Raw genomic sequence first — 19,417 nt, forward strand, 5'->3', positions numbered from 1 at the left:
AACTTCAATTGCTGCTCTCTTTCTTCTTTCAGCTGTCACTCCTTTGCCTCTCTTTCTTCTTTGAGCCGTCGCTGCTTTGCCTCCCTTTCTTCTTTCGCCCTTTCAGCGGCCGGCCTTTCTCTCTCCAACTCGGCGGCCTTTTCTTCCTTGGCCCTCTCTTTTTCTTCCTTTTCCTTCTGTGTGACCCACTTCCGTAGTTCGGCGCCAGAAAGACCCATCTGCTCACCAAGAGCTACTAACTTTTCGAGATCCATGGTATCCCGCAAATAAAACCTTGCCGCACGCAAAAAATATCTGCCTAAATCAGTCTATCGGAACACTCTCCTGCACTCGTTAACGAGAACACTGAGCAACACACAAAATCGTTCTGATAGCACTATCAACAACTCGAGGTTCTTTCTCACTACTTTGGACACACTTTGCACCAAAAAGGTCCCGTCGTGGACGCCAGATTGATTGTCACAGGTCCCGTTAATTAGGGAGGCGATCGCCGGGCTAATTCCAAGAACCAAAAACATCGGCCCCCCGAACTGCACCACGAAAGCGTGGAAAATTTAGAAGTGGTCTTGTTTGGCGCGACAGCGGACGCCGGCTGTGGCCCAAAGAACAAGTCAGAGCCGAGAGTTGATAAACAAAACGAAATTATATTCTAGATTATGGCAGATCAAATCGACACAAAATAGTGCATACTCGACAATAGTTGAATTTCATATGTCACCTATGAAACAACGTACTACACAGTACAATCAGCCACCCTCGAAACAACGAACACAAACATTAATACGCACTACAATGCAGTCGCATGCATCGAACAACCAAGACACTTATAGACTAAAGAGTTCGAAAACTTATTCCGTCCAAAGTCCTTGGAACAAAAGTCTTAATAATACTCTTCCGAGAACCACTCTCTCAAAGTCCAGCGCTGTTGTTGTTCCGCTGCCCCCGAAGTTTTTCTTCCAGGAAACCTCGCGTCTTCAACTGGCTGCTTTCCAAGCACCAAACTTCTTCGCCGGTAACACGTCGGCTTCCCACGCGCAGCTGTTGCCACGCGTCTTCGCTCGCTGGCGGTAGACACACACTCCTGCCAGCAGCACGAGTCTTCACCCCTCAGGTTGAAATCCTCTTCTTCTCCTCCTTTGTCACTGAGGACAAAAGGCTTCGCTCACACGGCGGAAAGACCCTACGCACAGTTGCGCAAAAATTTCATCTTCTGTTTACGCATACGGGCGCGAACTTTCTTCTTCTTCTGATCTCCCATCTCTGCTGCTCGGTTAAATACTCTTCGTGCTAGATTCCAGAAAATTCTCATCGTTTCGTCGGCGCGATTCACAGTCAGGGATGGAGAAAGCGAGAGACGTTTCGAGGGCCGTCCGCGACTCGTGACGCAACTCTGCATCACCACAGCCTTTACGCTCGAGAACCTTCCATGGCTTGCTCGGCCGCCGATGAAAGGAGGATGGTCGGCGAGACTGCGCTTCCGAGAGGGGAGGAACGGTGCGCCCAGGGAGCCTTTCGACGTTTGTTTTCTTCTTTATCGTTGACCATGAGGTGCCTCTCTGCACTTGGTATTGTTACTGTCGCTAGAATTCGGCGGCGCGCGCTTTTTCGCAGTGCTCGTTTGTGACACAGTCACACAAATGCTTCCACGGTGCAACTAAAACTTGTTATTAGGTCACGTGAGTTGCTCTTCAAGAAGCTACGCTGCCTGCGTCAGCGTTGTGATGTGAAAGAGAGGATAGTGTAGGAAAGGGAAAAATAGGTGAAGGGGACGCGTACGTGCCATGGTGGTTTGCGCGCCGCGGAGAGGAATGCCTAGAGGAGAGAGAGCAGAAAGCGATGGTTGGCTAGCAGACGCTGCTTGCGTCGGCTTTATGAGGTGAGAGAAGAAGAGAGCATATAAGAGACAATACAGGGAGAGGGAATGCACAATAAGTGTAATGACGCCACACACTGGAGGGAGCCAACACCCTCTAGAAAAATCCTGGAGAACTGGTCAGACACCCCCCTAAGAGGAGTCCGCCGCAGTTTCTGGCCGCGTCCATGCCTGGACTGGAAAACCATGGCCCTCCTCCCGTTCGCAGGCCTCCTGGACTGCCGAGTATTGGACTGAGAACTCGAAGCATCGAAGAGTCCTCTCCCAGTATTCTGAGCTGAACTTTGCATCATGTAACGCCGGGCTCTGCGAGAGCATGCGAACTAGTGTGCAGTTATGGGCCTCACAACTAGTGCATGCTGGAGTTGTGCCATCAGCAAAGTAGCTGAATATGCTACGAGGTGGGAATGAACCTAGCTCTAGCATCCGAAGAACCAATGACTGCAGTTGAGTGATCTTAGAATGCGGAAGCGGGTACCTCCACCTAGACAACAAGGGGACGTCCCTTTGTTAAAGGTACTAAGTGGATCTTTAAAGTTATACGCGAACCCACCTCCGTACCCACCCGGACCGCCGCGCCACGTGACTTCTCGCGCATGGTGATCGGCAAGTTTGTTGTCGTTGGGAAGAGACGGATGCACCTCTCAGCCCATGTGAGCGGGAAACCAGGTGATTGTGTGGTAGCCTACTACACCCTTGGAACTTAAAATAGCGGCAGCCTTCCTAGAGATTATTTCCTAGCCAAAGCCCTGGGCAGCATCCCTGGAGTCAGTATGTATCTCTGGACGCAAAGGGTCCATCATCGCCAAGGCTATCGCTACCTGCTCTGCTACCGAGGCAGCCGCTTTCCTCATGGAAGCTGAGTTGAGTAAGCGACTGCGATCATCAAGACCACATCTGCAACACGATCGGAGCGGCCATACTGCGCCGCATCGACGAAAGATACACTGCCCGTGGACCTAGCCACGAAATCAAAGAGAGACTTGGCGCATGCCTTTCGGCGGCCAACATTGTATTGTGAATGCACGTTACGCGAGAAGGGTGCCACCTCGTACGTGCCCTTCATTGTTTGTGATGCGAAAATCTTCTGCTCCTCCTCTGCCATATGATATCTCAACGACTGCAGGAGGTGATGCCCAGCTTTCGTGGAGGAAAGTCGCGCGAACTGAGCTAGTGTTTGTGCCTCGGTCACATCCGTAAGGGTGTTCTGCATGCCCAGACTCATGAGCCTGTCCGTGCTGGTGCTCATGAGGAGGCCTAGTACACTTTTGATGCTTTTACTCATTAAAGTGTCAACTTTATCCTCCTCGCATTTAGACCAATTTAGTGAGGATGCCACGTAAATATTGTGGCTTATGAGGAATGCCTCAAAGAGCCGAATGAGATTGCTCTCCCTCAGCCCGCCACTGCGGCTTGAAACTCTGAATCTTAGTCTGAACGTGTTCTTCATTTAGGAGGTGATGCGAGCCAAAACCTGCGAATTTCTGCCATTGGATTCACGAAGGAAGCCTAGCACCCAAATAGAATTGACTCTAGGAATCGACTGCCCATCCCGTGTGGTTATGGTAATCTGCGCCTGATCAAGCGGTGACTCGCTCCTTCTTCCGGATTGAAGTGGTCGATATAGAAGCAATTTCGATTTAGAGGGCGACAGCTGAAGCCCTGTATTTTGCAGAAAATGTTCTGTGATAGACAAAGTAGATTGGAGCACCTCCTCCACTTCAGAATCCGAACCACCCATGCACCAGACTGTAATGTCGGCGGGATATAAGGCAGGGTAGGTATTGGCTACAGGGGGGAGGTGCTACGAGAGGCCTTTTATGGCTATGTTTAACGAAAGGGGTAAAATTACCACTTCCTGCGATGTGCCCCTCGCACCCAGGGTGAAGGCCTCCGATTTCAATTCACCAATCTTTATGGAGCATTTGCGTTCCTTCAGGACGGCGCGAACATTGACGTTGAACTTGGGACCTAATCCCATGCGCTCTACTTTCTCCAGTATAAACTGATGTGAAATCGTATCAAAGGCCTTGGCGAGATCAAGGGCCAAAATTCCTTAAACACATCGGGTGTGTCGGTAGATAAATCGCCTCATATTCAGTAGCACCACATCCTGGGTAGAAAAACCCGGCCGGAAGCCTACTATGTTATACGGAAAGAGCTGTTTATCCTCGATATATCGAGGTACTCTGTTGTGTACCACATGCTCCATCACCTTCGCCACGCAAGATGTGAGGGAAATGGGACGTAGGTTATCTTGGCGAGTACCTTGCCCGGCTTGATTATGAGTATTACCGAAGCGGTCCCCGCCAGGCCTCAGGCACGCAACCTTCGGGCCAGAGGGTATTGACCTCCTCAGATACTTAGCGATGAACTGTCCGTAGAGATTGCGCAGCAACCTGTTTGTAACGCCATCTGGACCAGAGGCTGAGCGGCTAATAAGCGCATGAAGCACCTTTTCGATCTCAAGGTTCGTAGAGGGTGAGCCCTTTTTCTCGAGCGGCTTTCCCTGGTAGACCGGGTAATTCCAGTCCCCGGAAGGTATCGCTCGGCCAATTCCTTGAGTAAAGTGGCGTTAGTGACTCCACTGCTCCACTGTGCTGGAACTAAGCGGTCGATTGCGTACCTCTGATTACTTTTGGAGTTTGTCTGATCGAGTAGTACCTTCAAGATATTCTATTCACCTCCGGTTCACATCTGCTCATCTACCTTTGAGCAAACCTCGTTCCACTGCTGTCTAGAAAGCTCCTGACATCATTCTTCAATATTTTTTATTGAGGAAAGCTATGCGTTTCGGGGGCCTCTTATTTAGCTTTTATGTACACCATCTCTTAACCAACAATTTTGAAGCTTTTAATAGATGCGCAAGACTCGGGTTTACCATATCGGCCTGTAAGTCAGTTGGACAGTCTTTGTTGCGAGGAGCTAAACCTCCGTGAGTCGAGAAAAGACTTGCTCTAACGTGGCATATTCGGTCTGATCAGCTTTTTCCGGCGATGCCTGAACTCGTCCCAGTCCGTCACCCTGTACTCAATAGGTGGAGCCGCCCGGGTATCCTGCGTGACTGCGAGGATGAAGTGTTCACTTTCCAGGCTTTTTTGAAAGTTTACTCCCTGAACTCTCCCGCCATTCTTTATGAATGTCAGATTCAGAGTGGTGTCTCCTAAAACGGAATTGCCCAACGGGGTTGGGAACTGAAGGTCCGTGACCATCTCCAAGGAACAGTCCGTCATAGCTTTAGCTAGGCTTTTTATTTACCAGTGGCCTTTGAATAACCAAGGTTGGGTGAGGTGCGTTAAAGTCCCCGATAGCTACGAGTGGTGTCTTGTCTGCAAGAGTAGCCGCCTCTGCGACCACCGAGGAGAACGCCTGCTTGTAATTTTGAGGGCTGCTGTATACATGCAGTACGAATATGCTGCACTTAAGTCAATGATTTGGACTAATTTCAACCAGCTGGGCCTCCAAAGTAAAGTAGCCGAGCGCAAGCGTGTGCTCTAAGAACGAGCATTTCATCGAAAACAAGATAGCCAGACCATGTTAACCCTCCCCCCTAAACGATATAAATCGATAGGTGGGCAAGGCAACCGCCGCATCAGTGGTTTTTTGTAAAGCAATCACATGTGGCTGAACCGCCAATGAAGCAATGTACTGCTGGAGGGAGGCCTTACGCTTCCTGAACCGTGCGCAGTTCCACAGCTAAATGTCGAACTCAGTAGCGGTGGTAACCGTGTTATCTGCTACTGTTTTATCGACCTAATGGCACGTCCATATTGACGGGAGCCTGATCTATTGGCGTACTGGGGCGCGTAGTGGGCACAAGTAAAACAGGGGTCACCGGGACAAAAGAGTTTTCGCCTGGAGCGAGTCTGCCTTCGATCATGGCAACATTACATGCTACGAGGTCAAAGCGTACCACATGCCGTGCTACCGGCTTTTGTAAATCTTTGATTGCTCACAAGATGTCCAAGTCGGAAGTCGCCGCTACCTGTCCTTCCGTACCTATCCTTCTTTTAGCCGGCCGCAGCTCCACTGACAAAGACCGCACCGGGGCTTGTGTGGTATTTTTGAGAGCTTCAAATTCTATCCTCATGTGCTTAAGCTGCGCTTGTAAGCTAACATTTTCTTGAAGTAAGAATGCAATGCTAGGGTCTTCTTTTTGTTCTGGCAATACCGCGTGCGTTATTTGTGCTGTTTGCTGCACCGGGCTTGACTCTGCACAATCCGCCCAGGTCTTGGAAGCCTCTTGGAAGCGTAGCCTGGAGTGGGAGCATCCCTCAGAGTGGGAGCATCCCTCAGAGTGGGAGTATCTCTCAGAGTGGGAGCGCCTCTTAGGGTGGGCGCGCCTATTGCAGCGAGAGCGTCCTCATGAGAGGCTGCGACTCTTCTCAACAGCTGTCGAGGGAAAGCGCATCCTCATGGTTGGTGCCACGCTGGAATCCCATGACGTCAGACGCTCTTGGTGCCGCCTGCGTTTCTTGGCGGCCTTTATACACCGTTTTCGTCACCTTACCGTGTAGGCGACTTAGAATCGATGCTTGCAGGACTTGTCGGCTGTTAGATTTGCCCCCCCCCCTGTACAAGGCACATGTCGGCTGGCACTGCTGATCATTCGCGGCACTGCTGATCACCCGCGGCACACTTTTTTCGTCGGTGTCGGGCAGACATGTGCATGAAGTCCACAAGCTCCCCATCCATAACAAATGTCGGTCTGTCTCCTGTAGAACGTACACCGTAGCATACTCGTACCACACATAACATAGTTGGGTGCCTTGAGATCACTGAAGAGAACGACGACGGTAGTCGTTTCTTTGCTGCGATGCACCTTCATGTCTTTAGGGTTGCGCTGGTTGAGGATCATCGCCGTCAACTGTCCCTAATCGATGTCCACGTTGACGCCTCGGTTGACACCTTTGCAGGTGAACGACGCCATTCGCGGTGGCCATGCGATGGCCAGCCGTTCCTTCCCTTTGAGAGAAGCAGACAGTTGTTGTCAGGGAGAACGCTTATTATAACCTAAAGCAGTCTGGCGCCCAGGCGCGTTAGCGTCTTCATGAAAAATAACTTCCCCGTGCACCACCATCACCTCCCGCATGATGCCGTTCCGTCGGCGAGGGGTGGATGCCCGGTCAAAGAAAAGTCTTTAAACAGGGCAAAAAAACAGGCCTACCAGGTCAAAAATGGGCTCGGTAGAATTCTCTCGATGAGATCTGTCGAAGGGTGTACAATTGCAGAGGATTGAAGCAATACTCTGACAGCAATCATTCGAAGGCGACAGAGACGCCACAGCGTCTCTCGCCGACGCAAGAGCTTAGAAAAACACGTTCGTTCGCACTGGACCCTCGAAAAAATTTGCTATGAGAGACGCCACAATGAGGGGTTGGGAAATGTCGACCACCTGAGGTTCTTTAACGTGCACCGAAATCTAAGCACACGGGGCTCCAGTATTTCCACCTCCATCGAAATGTGGCTGCCGCAGCTGACATATCCAAGATCAGACATTGTGCGTACAGAACTTGACGAACAGCCCTGGTCTGTCCGCTGTGTGTGCAGTGCCCCATCATAGTCGATGGTATACACATCAACATAAATGAACTTGTATATAGCCACGGTTCGTGTTGTTTTAGGTAACAGTATTCTGATTCGAAAGCCAAAATACGAAATAATCGTACGGAAGCCATGATGAGCTACTGGCACATTAATTTAATTTCTGCTTCCTGACGCGCCCGACCAGTTCAAGGGAAAATTCGACGTTCTTTATATAAGCTGGTGGACCAAGAGTGGAAGAAATTCTGCAAATTTATTTTTGTAAACCGATTTCAATCATATGGAGGGTGACTCCTGAATTTGTTACGATTCACAACAACGATACGAAGGCGGGATGAGTACGGGGAACATAGTCCCCGTGGGTGATGACGTTTAAGGTTGTGTTTCCATAGTGCGAATTGCTGAATTATCTTCTCTCACTCGAGGGACATGCGATTCCCACAGGGCGGGGCTCTTAGCCCCAAGGCTAAGGGTTGGGTGATCTGGTACATTGTGCAGAGAATGTAATGACAGCGCGGACATTCTGACATACACAAAGGCTAAGGACAATAGCAAGTAGACAATAACAGAAAAATAAAAAACAAAAGTAAGAAAAAATTAAAATGAAAGATGATAACAAACACAAACACAAAGGACAATAACAGGGGCTGAATTAAAACAGATGTTCATTATGGCATGCCGACACGTTTATGCCAAGGCAGTCAAAACAAAGGTGAGTATACCCCTAATATGCTGTTATCCCTCTGATGTCAACATCACCACATAACCATAAGTTGGTTAGTATGGTGTATATAACCCACTTTAAAAATGACTTTTTTTATGCCTGAGATGAGTCACGGGTGTTTGTGTCACAAATTGGTGATGCGGTGACTGGCGTCAGAGAAATAGTGGCCTAGTGGTGGTAGTCAGGTGTGTTTTGAATGCAGCGGTGAAAATGTGTTCACACACCAAAGTTGGGATCACTTGCAAGTCAGCGTCGTCATAGCCCATCCTGTGTTTGTGAAAATTTCAGCGCTGTTCTTTCCTTTTTTTGTTGCCAGTTTTTTTTCTGTTTAATCTTCGGATCATTCCAATGAACCAGGTCGTAGAAAGGACGAAGCATTCGGTATTTTCGTATATCATACAGGGTGGCCAGGTTTGGCCTTGTTGGGCTATTTTGGCTACATTATGATGTTGGCACCAGAAGAGCATTTTTCATGCTTCGCTATTTTTGGCAATTTATTAATATTTTGCCACGCGCGTTTCTTATTATCGTTCTTGCTGTACTTGGTTGACGCTTTCAAAAATCGTAAGCAATGCTCAGCGCAAGCTGCACCTGCAGTGTTCGGGTAGCTTCAGGACTGTACTAGATCATTTTGTTAAGATTGCGGGCATGACGCGAACGTCACAGATTCTTCTGGAAATAACGAGGAATATTCTACAGCACATGTATAAATGCCGCCGCACATCACTGCTTGGCAATTGATCGACGGCTTACGCTTATTTTGCCGCTATGTTTGCGAGTGTGTATCGCTGTAATCAGACTTTCCCTTCATGAGCCACAAGATTGAACAAGTACAGTTTGTTCTTGGGCCTACAGTCTACTCCCTTCATCGACGTGACGAACCATGATAATATAGTGGCATCACAGCTTCTGGCGTTCGAGTATGTGAAGTCAAAGCATGGGGAAGAAAATGTGTTTCCCCAGCTGACAAAATTGAGCAGAAAGCGTGGATTACGCATAGGCCTCCCAACCTCGGCCAGGGGGCGCTGCACCGCGCGCGTTTGGCCGTGTTTGTAGCGAAAATCGGTCGCTCGGTACCCCGCTCTGTCTTCTGCCTGTGCTGTCTCAGCACGTTCACGCGCTCTTCACGCACGCGCTGTTGTCTGGTCGCTCTGCACGTGCAGCGTCACCTCTGACTTGCTCGGAAGGTTTAAAAAGATAGTGAAAACGTTTTCACGGTGTGAATCTTATCAGAACCGAAAGCGATTCGTTGACAATCTTTGCGGGACCAAGCAAGTTAAACCGATGCCTTCGAGCGAATGCTATGGGCATTTAGATGGTGAATAGTCGCTTTTATACGACATTAAAAGTGAGGTGACGGCACGATTTCTACGTGTATGTTACCTGTAAAAGGCGCATTTGCTGCGGGATTTGTGTCTTCTCGGATCTGTTGGCACATCACCACCACGCTTTCGCATGCTTTTGTATATAGCGTCTGAATTTCGATTGCTCGAATGCCAAGTTTGTCACGTGACTCTAAATTTATGAGGAGGTCAGTGTGAAGAGACTAAATTTACAACTGCTATGTTGAGTGGCTGGAACCATTCAATTTGGAGTGTTCAGTTTCGAAATAGTTTCACATTTGCCAAGGTTTTCATCGGATGCTAAGAAGGTTGTATCGTAAGTTTTTAGATCTAATATTGACATCTACTTCGTATTTTTAAGTATTTTATGTCTACTTCGACAAGGCATGTTTCTTGTAGCGCATGTTTCATTTCAGATAATATCCATGTCTGATCACGCAGCATGTTCACTGATTCGAATGTCGATTTGCTTGTTTTGACAGCTCACTTATTCTTCGTCATATTATATAATACACACCTGAATCAAGCATGTTTTTATTTGTGCCAAGGTTCGCCCCTGATAACCACGTCAAATTTCGCGACACCATCGAATATATTATATCTGCCTTGGTTCTTTTATCAACTCCTTTTCATATCGGCAGCTGTACATCACCCAGAGCTCGAGCCCATGCAAGGTTATAGTATTTTACGCGCCAAAACCATCATATAGTTAGGAGGCATGCCATTGTGTGAGACTCCACATTGATTCAGGCCACCTCAGTTTTTATTGTAACGTGCACCTGAATCTATTTGAAGCGTAAGAGTCGACAACAACGGACAGAGGGTGCACGCACAGCGATTGATTGATATGTGGGGTTTAACGTCCCAAAACCACTATATGATTATGAGAGACGCCGTAGTGGAGGGCTCCGGAAATTTAGACCACCTGGGGTTCTTTAACGTGCACCCAAATCTGAGCACACGGGCCTACAACATTTCCGCCTCCATCGAAAATGCAGCCGCCGCAGCCGGGATTCGAACCCGCGCCCTGCGGGTCAGCAGCCGAGTACCTTAGCCACTAGACCACCGCGGAGGGGCTGCACGCACAGCGAGCGTCACTTCAATTTACAATGAAAGTCATACCACCGTAAGCTTGAAATATGCAACACCAACACGCCCTGACGATCATTCTTGCTTGAAAACATAAGCGCACTGTTACTGCATTTTGCTCCCGTGCAAATGCAGCTGGCGTATGCGGGCATCAACTTCATGACTTCGATCTTAGCATCGCAACACCTCATCATGCTAACTTATCGGTGAGTGTTGCTTGCAAGACCTGTACATTAAACGCTCAGTGCGGACCCGCCGCATAAATCTTTTTACACTGAGTGACGAAGAGAGGTTAACAGCCATCCGCTGTTATAACACTTGCGGGGCTCACAGTACGGTATTTTAACAGTGGTGTATTAAGCTAGCAAGCTCCGTCAATTTCGCACTACCAATATTTTTCTCGCAAAGCCAGAGCCCAATCACGTTATGTACAGCGGTTGCCTATTTGCTGTAGTTACAATTTACAAACGTGCTTTCTTTTAGTATCAGTCCGGTCATTGCGTGTCTCTCAGGTAATAGTTTGTAGAACTGTACACGACTACAATTTTTCAAAGTAACAAGACCGCAGAGTATCGGCGAACTGCCATAATCAACCCTTGACGCCTTTGCTTCTCGCACTGCTTGCATTGGAAACGATATACTTTGACGGGCAGTTTTCAGGTCTTCGTCATGTTTAAACTTTTGTAGCAGCTAACAGTGCAGTAGTAGTGCGTGCCAACTTTTCGGGATGACGAAGGAGCGGCCCCCATAGCGTAAAAAATGCAAGATAAGAGCCCCAAGGAACACGAGAAAGAGAAAGAGAGAGATAAGTTTGTTTACACAAAGGCAGAGAGTTTGGCCTGAGCGATAGCTTGCTCTAGCCTGCTACTCTACACTGGGGGGAGGGAAAGGGGAAAAGAAAGAATAATGAATGACGATGGTGAGATAGAGAGGTGAGTATGTAGTGTTCTTTCTAGCTGAGACACATTTTATAGCCGCGCATATAGTCCAGTTGTTTCCGAAAAGGTTATAGCTGCTCTTTTGACCGCAGTTGCACTGTTGGTGTCTGGCGAAGGGCCCAACACGGTATCATCAGTTAATGACCTACTGCGATATAGTTCAGTAGAAAAAATCAGCGTTTGTCGTTAACATGCGTATGCTGGGCAGACACAAAATATGTGCTCAAGCGTTTCTGGCAAATTACAGTGTTCACAATTAGGACCGGTGTCACTGCGACCGATGACATGTGCGTAACGTCTTGTGTACGCCACACGAAGACGAATACGGTGGATAATAGTTGTGAGTTGCCGTTTCAATTTAGGGGGCATGCGGAACCTCATTTCTGGGTCCCATTTGTGAAGTCGCTGGTGTCGCCGTTCCGGTTTGGTCCAGTGCTGAAGTGTGTAGCTGCGCATTACGCAGCGAAGCAGGGCGTTCGTGTCAGCTCGTGAAAACGCAATGGGTACTTCAGGGGCACTGCTTAAGGCATTTTAGCTTCAGCGTCTGCCTCTTCGTTTTCCGTCACGCCACAATGAGCGGGAATCCACTAGAAAGTGATAAGATGGCCATTTGTTGAAGTAACCTTAATAAAATCTGTGATTTCTGTTGCCAAGCTGTAATACGGTGCTTTCTTCATGATGCAATTATATAGTTTTCAAAGTGGCTTTGGCATCACAGAAAATCGTCCAGGATCGAGGTCGCTCTCTGGAAATAAATCTTATTTCCTCCCGGTTTGTCGTTAACGTGCGTATGCTGGGCAGACACAAAATATGTGCTCAAGCGTTTCTGGCAAATCACAGTGTTCACAATTAGGACCGGTGTCACTGCGACCGATGATATGTGCGTAACGTCTTGTGTACGCCACATGAAGACGAATACGGTGGATCATAGTTGTGAGTTGCCGTTTCAATTTAGGGGGCATGCGGAACCTCATTTCCGGGTCCCATTTGTGAAGTCGCTGATGTCGCCGTTCCGGTTTGGTCCAGTGCTGAAGTGTGTAGCTGCGCATTACGCAGCGAAGCAGGGCGTTCGTGTCAGCTCGTGAAAACGCAATGGGTACTTCAGGGGCACTGCTTAAGGCATTTTAGCTTCAGCGTCTGCCTCTTCGTTTTCCGTCACGCCACAATGAGCGGGAATCCACTAGAAAGTGATAAGATGGCCATTTGTTGAAGTAACCTTAATAAAATCTGTGATTTCTGTTGCCAAGCTGTAATACGGTGCTTGCTTCATGATGCAATTATATAGTTTTCAAAGTGGCTTTGGCATCACAGAAAATCGTCCAGGATCGAGGTCGCTCTCTGGAAATAAATCTTATTTCCTCCCGGTTTGTCGTTAACGTGCGTATGCTGGGCAGACACAAAATATGTGCTCAAGCGTTTCTGGCAAATCACAGTGTTCACAATTAGGACCGGTGTCACTGCGACCGATGATATGTGCGTAACGTCTTGTGTACGCCACATGAAGACGAATACGGTGGATCATAGTTGTGAGTTGCCGTTTCAATTTAGGGGGCATGCGGAACCTCATTTCCGGGTCCCATTTGTGAAGTCGCTGATGTCGCCGTTCCGGTTTGGTCCAGTGCTGAAGTGTGTAGCTGCGCATTACGCAGCGAAGCAGGGCGTTCGTGTCAGCTCGTGAAAACGCAATGGGTACTTCAGGGGCACTGCTTAAGGCATTTTAGCTTCAGCGTCTGCCTCTTCGTTTTCCGTCACGCCACAATGAGCGGGAATCCACTAGAAAGTGATAAGATGGCCATTTGTTGAAGTAACCTTAATAAAATCTGTGATTTCTGTTGCCAAGCTGTAATACGGTGCTTGCTTCATGATGCAATTATATAGTTTTCAAAGTGGCTTTGGCATCACAGAAAATCGTCCAGGATCGAGGTCGCTCTCTGGAAATAAATCTTATTTCCTCCCGGTTTGTCGTTAACGTGCGTATGCTGGGCAGACACAAAATATGTGCTCAAGCGTTTCTGGCAAATCACAGTGTTCACAATTAGGACCGGTGTCACTGCGACCGATGATATGTGCGTAACGTCTTGTGTACGCCACATGAAGACGAATACGGTGGATCATAGTTGTGAGTTGCCGTTTCAATTTAGGGGGCATGCGGAACCTCATTTCCGGGTCCCATTTGTGAAGTCGCTGATGTCGCCGTTCCGGTTTGGTCCAGTGCTGAAGTGTGTAGCTGCGCATTACGCAGCGAAGCAGGGCGTTCGTGTCAGCTCGTGAAAACGCAATGGGTACTTCAGGGGCACTGCTTAAGGCATTTTAGCTTCAGCGTCTGCCTCTTCGTTTTCCGTCACGCCACAATGAGCGGGAATCCACTAGAAAGTGATAAGATGGCCATTTGTTGAAGTAACCTTAATAAAATCTGTGATTTCTGTTGCCAAGCTGTAATACGGTGCTTGCTTCATGATGCAATTATATAGTTTTCAAAGTGGCTTTGGCATCACAGAAAATCGTCCAGGCTCGAGGTCGCTCTCTGGAAATAAATCTTATTTCCTCCCGGTTTGTCGTTAACGTGCGTATGCTGGGCAGACACAAAATATGTGCTCAAGCGTTTCTGGCAAATTACAGTGTTCACAATTAGGACCGGTGTCACTGCGACCGATGACATGTGCGTAACGTCTTGTGTACGCCACACGAAGACGAATACGGTGGATAATAGTTGTGAGTTGCCGTTTCAATTTAGGGGGCATGCGGAACCTCATTTCCGGGTCCCATTTGTGAAGTCGCTGATGTCGCCGTTCCGGTTTGGTCCAGTGCTGAAGTGTGTAGCTGCGCATTACGCAGCGAAGCAGGGCGTTCGTGTCAGCTCGTGAAAATGCAATGGGTACTTCAGGGGCACTGCTTAAGGCATTTTAGCTTCAGCGTCTGCCTCTTCGTTTTCCGTCACGCCACAATGAGCGGGAATCCACTAGAAAGTGATAAGATGGCCATTTGTTGAAGTAACCTTAATAAAATCTGTGATTTCTGTTGCCAAGCTGTAATACGGTGCTTGCTTCATGATGCAATTATATAGTTTTCAAAGTGGCTTTGGCATCACAGAAAATCGTCCAGGCTCGAGGTCGCTCTCTGGAAATAAATTTTATTTCCTCCCGGTTTGTCGTTAACGTGCGTATGCTGGGCAGACACAAAATATGTGCTCAAGCGTTTCTGGCAAATCACAGTGTTCACAATTAGGACCGGTGTCACTGCGACCGATGATATGTGCGTAACGTCTTGTGTACGCCACATGAAGACGAATACGGTGGATCATAGTTGTGAGTTGCCGTTTCAATTTAGGGGGCATGCGGAACCTCATTTCCGGGTCCCATTTGTGAAGTCGCTGATGTCGCCGTTCCGGTTTGGTCCAGTGCTGAAGTGTGTAGCTGCGCATTACGCAGCGAAGCAGGGCGTTCGTGTCAGCTCGTGAAAACGCAATGGGTACTTCAGGGGCACGGCTTAAGGCATTTTAGCTTCAGCGTCTGCCTCTTCGTTTTCCGTCACGCCACAATGAGCGGGAATCCACTAGAAAGTGATAAGATGGCCATTTGTTGAAGTAACCTTAATAAAATCTGTGATTTCTGTTGCCAAGCTGTAATACGGGGCTTGCTTCATGATGCAATTATATAGTTTTCAAAGTGGCTTTGGCATCACAGAAAATCGTCCAGGCTCGAGGTCGCTCTCTGGAAATAAATTTTATTTCCTCCCGGTTTGTCGTTAACGTGCGTATGCTGGGCAGACACAAAATATGTGCTCAAGCGTTTCTGGCAAATCACAGTGTTCACAATTAGGACCGGTGTCACTGCGACCGATGATATGTGCGTAACGTCTTGTGTACGCCACATGAAGACGAATACGGTGGATCATAGTTGTGAGTTGCCGTTTCAATTTAGGGGGCATGCGGAACCTCATTTCCGGGTCCCATTTGTGAAGTCGCTGATGTCGCCGTTCTGGTTTGGTCCAGTGCTGAAGTGTGTAGCTGCGCATTACGCAGCGAAGCAGGGCGTTCGTGTCAGCTCCTGAAAACGCAATGCGTACTTCAGGGGCACTGCTTAAGGCGTTTTTAGCTTCAGCGTCTGCCTCTTCGTTTCCCATCACGCCGCAATGAGCGGGAATCCACTAGAAAGTGATAAGATGGCCATTTGTTGAAGTAACCTCAATAAAATCTGTAATTTCTGTTGCCAAGCTGTAATACGGTGCTTGCTTCATGATGCAATTATATGGTTTTCAAAGTGGCTTTGGCATCACAGAAAATCGTCCAGGCTCGAGGTCTCTTTCTGGAAATAAATCTTATTGCCTCCCGGATAGCGACAAGCTCTGCGGCAGTTGATGTGGTTTTATTGTCCACTTTGAATCGTCGAGCGATATCTATGTCTGGGATGACAAAGGCTGCGGCGGAGGTGTTTAGCGTGGTGGATCCGTCGGTGTACACGTGCAGAGAATCACTGTACGTTGTATAAAGGTGATATAGGGTCAGTTGTCTAAGGCCAACAGAAGAAATGAGCGACTTCTTCGTAATTCCAGGTATCGTAAAAGAGATAGGTGGTTTAGGTAGGACCCAAGGAGGCACTGCAGGAGCATTTGGCGGAGAAAACCTTGATGGTATAATATTTTCATGCCGCGATATTACTCTTGAGAAACTGCAATCTGGGTGAGTGGAGGGTAGTACTGACAGTGGGTGCTGTCTGCGTCGGCTCACAATCGGAGGTGAACTCTAAGTGGCTCGCAAAGCGTGTATACACTAATGGGACAAGCCCGAGCATCTGCGATTTTTCCCTTTTGTTGAATTACAGCGCGGTATACCCAAGCATCTTCGTAAGCATTCAGCTTGAACCCTCTCTAGCGTCTTTACACAACTAGGTCTCATATTGGAGAGCATCGGCATGCTGTATCGAATGTATCCCACAAATAGAGCACTATAAAATTGTAGTAGCGATGATTATGATGAGCCCCATTTTGCTCCAGCTACGTGGCGAAGAACTAGAGCAAAGCTCTTCAATTTAGATTTAAGTACTGCGACATGCCTCGTCCACGATAGATCTCTGTGTACGACAACCCCAAGGAACTTGTGGTGCGTTACAGCAGATATCGCTGTTTCATTAATAAATATCGGGTATTGCGACATATGCTTGCACGTGAACGCAAGCACTGCGCATTTGTCGACTTAAAGAGTGAGCCCCTGACGTCGTAGATATTTGTATGTGATCGTCACTGCACGCTGTAGTCGAGCAGGACTACAGCATGCAATGACGATAACACTTTGCGGACGGGTAGTACCGGATGCCCATATGCATATGTCATCAGCGTATGCACTGATCTTCACCGTGCTGGGAAGCTCTGCTGCTAGGCCGATCATTGTGACATTGAATAGCATCGGGCTGAGAACTCCTCCTTGGAGAACACCACGATGAATCTTATGTGGATCGGTGTCTCCGTTATTTGTCGTCATGTAAATGGTGCGGTCCCTAAGGTAGCTAAAATCCAAGCATACAGTCGTCCACCGATGTCCAAATCTTCCTGTGCGTCAAGGATCGCATAATGCAGCACATTATCGTAGGCACCCTTAATGTCTAGGAAGACCACCGCCACTGGTCTGCGTCGGGTTCTTTCCTCTTCAACGCTGGTGATCTAGTCAACCACACCATCAATTGCAGATCGGCCTCTTCTGAAGCCGTTCATAAATGCAGGAAAGGAGTTGTTGCTCTCTAGAAGCCACTCTAATCTTGACAGTACCAATCTTTTCATTACTTTCCTGACGCAGCTGGCTAAGGCGATTGGTCTGTAGGAGGAAAGGGCTTAAGGACACTTTCCCGGCTTAAGCAATGCAATAATGCGACTGCATTTCCAATTAGTTGGGACTTTTCCTGACTCCCATGAGGTGTTATAATGAGATAACAGGACACGTCGTGCTTCTGTATCCAGACGATTGAGTGCAGCATACGTGAATCCGTCAGGCAGAAATCACAGCGTCAAGCTCATGCATTGTAAAACGTACATCAAGGCGCTCGTCAGAGGATGGAGGCGCAATGGTAGTAAGAGGCTCATTACTGGCAAGACGATCAGTGGTGTCGACGATGAGGCTACAGTAGTCACTGGCTATCTCAACTTCTGTCCACCCCTGATGTAGAGCAACAGCTTGAAATGGTTGACGTTGTTGGGGAGTTGTCTGCACACTTCGTACCACCCGACAGATCTTAGATAAAGGTTGCCTGGGGTCCAGAGATCCACGAAAGTTTCTACAACGCTGCCTGTCAATCTTGTCAAGGTTCCGAAGAACATGTCGTTGAGCTCGACGACAGGCGGAAAGGTCTGAAGGCGACTTCGTTCGTCTGTATCGGCGTTCGGCACGGCGACGGATTGCACGAAGGGCATCGTATTGGCAGCCAACTGCTGATATCTACATCGGTAGGTTAACCTGCTTGGTTGTGTCACGCAGTGAAGAAGCAATGATGTTCTCTACCTCGGATGAATCAGTCGTTTGCTCAAAGCCAGACTTGACAGATGTCTCGAACAGAGTCTAGTCGGTTTGACGGTTGTAGCGTGTGTGCGTGCGGCGAAACCACCTGAACAGAACGTATGTTTGAAGGTGGTCACTGCCGCGAGTGTCCAAATATGTGCACCAACATGCGGAAGACAGAAGGCTTCGGGAAACGAAACAGAGGTCGATACAGCTGCTGTAGGACGTTTCACAAACAAATGTAGGTGATCCGTCGTTGAGTACGCGTAGTCGATAGTTGCATATAAAATTGGCCAAACCTCTTCCGCGATAATTCTTTGTAGTGCTACTCCAGACAGGATGATGTGCATTAATATCGTCAATCACAATGTGTGGCCTTTGTCCTGCTTGATGAATGGTCCCCAAGTGGAAGCAGTTCATCTGTGCGCTTGGGTGTATGTATCCTCCTATTACTGAGAATGTCCGCTTTTTATGTGTTATAGTCAGGCTCACGTAATCATCGCTGGTATGCGACGCGACCTCATGTCTCAAGAACGTCAAATCACGGCGTATACAAACGAGAACTTTGCTCGTGTGTTGATCACAGCGGGACCGAATCTGGATATATCCAGATATACGAAAAGTTGAAACCATATTCGGTTCACATTTAACGATAACAGAAAATTGATATTTAAAAAACCAGTGTCTGAAGTCTGACAGACGGCCACGTAGGCCACGAGCATTCCATTGCATAACAAGCGACCGACGCATGCGTTCTTCGAACGTCAATGCCATGTTCACTTACTGAAGAACCAGTAGAAGTGGCTCCAATACCTCAAGTAGCAGCACAGCCGCCTTAGCAGTGGGAGTGTTTAGGCTGCTGAGGATCTTATGCATCGAACCCATCAAATTTTTAAGCACAGCCTTGAGATCTGCGTTGTCCATTTCCTTGTTTTCTTCATTGGGGGTAGGGGCACTAGGTGATGATGGCGCTACCGTAGCTCTTGACGGTAGGGAAGGCCACTGAGTCTCCGACTTGGTGAGAGCGAATGACTGGTTACATTGTACTTGCGTGGACTGTCTTGGCATTTGAGCATCTGTATCCTCCTTTCTGACCGACAAAAGTAAGCTAGAAGGTGGTGAGGGCACTGTTTTGTGTGTCGAATTGGATAAGCTATGACCACTACTGCTTCGTTTGCGTCGGTGTCGCGAACGGTGTTTACGGCGCCGTACAGTCCTTGCAGCTTCTCTGTGAGTGGAATGGTCTCGAACCATCTTCTTCAGGATACTGATTTCATTCCTCATTTTGGGACATTGCTTTGATGTTGCGTCGTGGGTGCCTGAGCACTTTCGGCATTTCGCCACAGCATTGCAGTTATCACCATCATGAAGGCCACCGCAATGCTTGCAGGTTACTGCACCCTTGCAAACTGCGCTAACGTG

This window comes from Rhipicephalus microplus, chromosome 4, assembly GCF_043290135.1.
Source record: "Rhipicephalus microplus isolate Deutch F79 chromosome 4, USDA_Rmic, whole genome shotgun sequence".
Lineage (NCBI taxonomy): Eukaryota > Metazoa > Arthropoda > Arachnida > Ixodida > Ixodidae > Rhipicephalus > Rhipicephalus microplus.